At 33.7% G+C, this 2,440-nt stretch overlaps 1 pseudogene; it reads left to right on the forward strand.

Moving 5' to 3' along the window:
• The first annotated feature begins 597 nt into the window (after window positions 1–597).
• On the forward strand, window positions 598–1,898 carry LOC143054644 (uncharacterized protein KIAA1958-like; annotated as a pseudogene).
• The last annotated feature ends 542 nt before the right edge of the window (window positions 1,899–2,440 follow it).

The raw sequence follows: 2,440 nt of genomic DNA on the forward strand, positions 1-2,440 counted from the left end.
TATTATAATGACAAGAGTTCTTGAGATCAAGATAGTAATCTGTTGAATTATTCATCTCATGAATATTCATTAGTAATTTGCATATTAATCTCAGTGTGTATTTTTGAAATCTCAGTGTGTAATAAACAATTCTCAGTGTGTGTTTTTCAATTTATTTCATCTCAGTGTGTCTTTTTAAAATCTCAGTGTGTAATTTTGAATTCTCTGTGTGTGTTTTTAATTTTTTAAATCTCATTGTGAAATTTCGATTCCTCAGTGAGTTATTTTAGGTTTTATAATCTTAGTGTGTATTTTTTTCGAAAAAAGGGTTTAAACTTAGTTTTGACGAGAACGGCTTGCCATAATAGTCTTAATGTTTTGTATCACAACCAATCAAAATTCAGACCTTTTGTTTTAGAGACACAAGTCTTATGTGAACAATTCCTGTTTGAAAAATTGCACGAGTTTCTTGACCCACGTGTTTTTACGCCGGCACAAATGATTTAGTATATTAAAAACCATGGAGCCGAATACAAGTTACGAAGACCCTTAAACATAGTTATGTCTCAAATTCCCGAACCCAAACCACTCATAATGGGGACTCAAAACGTTTTTGGTTCCAGTTCAAGCACATCCCTGACAAATGCATTTGATGACGACCTGGACATAATTCTGTCTCAAGTAGCCGACCACATGGAACAAGAGTATGCGTGTACAGAATCCCTATCACATATGACCATTTTTCAATGTGTAGCGGAATATTTGGAACCTGACGATGATTTACCAAACTTTTTCCTGGGTTTTGGCGAGGAAACCAAAATGGTAGAGTCCTGTGAAAAGAGATTTGGGAATCCGGCAAGCAAAGAGGACTTGGACAAATTAATAAACTCCCAGAAAAACCCAAATACAGAAAAAAATACCAAATGGGCTGTGGAAGCATTCATGAAATGGAGGGAACAAAGAAACAAAGAAAATGAGAATATCCCCCTTTTAAAGCATATGGATGCCGAAACCATTGACAGATGTCTACAGCGGTTTGTTGTTGAAGTACGGAAACAAGATGGACTTGAATACCCCCCAAAATCACTGTATTATATAATTTGTGGACTTTTGAGACATTTGAGAGACGAGGAAATCCATGACAAGAATTTTCTAAATGAAAATGACATTAGGTTTGCCGTTTTCCGTAAGGTACTAGACGCTAAAATGAAGGAATTAGCCTCCCGGGGACTCGGAAGTACTACGAAACAGGCCGACCCCATCACCAAAGAGGACGAAGAAAAAATTTGGAATTCTGGAGTGTTCGGCTGTGACAATTCTGTGGCGTTACAAAATACAGTTTTCTTTTACAACTGTAAACTGTTTGGAATGCGGGGTTATGATGAGCACAGAAATTTGGAGTGTGAACAGTTTTCTATCGGATGTGACGGTTCCGAAAGTAGATTCATCAATTTCACTGGTAGGACTAGTAAAACTTTCAGCGGAGGATTAAACCAGCTTCATGTAAAAAAGAAAAGTAAATTAAACACTTCTGTCCAAAAACTAAAGGTGAGTTTTTGTTTTGTTTGTTCAGTAACGTTTAGAAGCGGTGAACACCATTTAATACTAAAAGGTCTGATTGGATAAGGCTATGTTTAAACTGAAATCTATTTCTTTACTTGAAAAAAACAAAATGTATAATATTTGTATAATACGCATAAGCACTGTATGCGTCTTACCTGTGTTTTGGTTCATGTGGACCCTTTGTCTAAAATGACTGATTTTTCACCTCAAAATTTACTGAGTACATACAAATATATGCATTTGGAAAATATTTTAAGCATAACATGCCCTAGATAAATAAATTTTAAATATTATATTTGTTTTGTTTACAGAACTTATATAACAGAATGCAAAACAAGTCATTGATTAACTTGTTGTTTGCTATATTTGCATTGTTTGGATGTTTGTTTACTATTTACTGGAACTTGATTGGACAATAAACAATAAATATTCATGTCAATTCTTATTGTCCAATCAAATCCCAGTATAGAACAGAACAGAACAGAACATATTTTATTTCCAATTAAGGGCCCACAAGGGGAATACAGAGCATACATGAATAAGGCAAAATAATATTGATTTGCATAGATACATAGATACAAACAATTTTTTACATACAGTTACAATACAATTACTAACTCATATTCACTTTAATAAATTTACCAACAGCATTAAGGACCTGATTGTCTTCACAGTTTAATAAATAAATAAATTTATGCTGATTATCAAGTGTAGAAAAATTCGGAATTCTTTGGCAAACAAAGTCAAAGAGAGCATCTCTATCCGATTTAAAATTTTCACAGTTAGTTAAAAAATGGATTTCATCTTCAACACAGCCAGAGGAGCATTTTTTGCAAATTCTTTCATTTCGTGGAATATTTGAAAAATGACCAACTTCAATTTGAAGCTTATGAGCAGA

This window comes from Mytilus galloprovincialis, chromosome 12 (genome assembly GCF_965363235.1).
Source record: "Mytilus galloprovincialis chromosome 12, xbMytGall1.hap1.1, whole genome shotgun sequence".
Classification (NCBI taxonomy): Eukaryota; Metazoa; Mollusca; class Bivalvia; order Mytilida; family Mytilidae; genus Mytilus; species Mytilus galloprovincialis.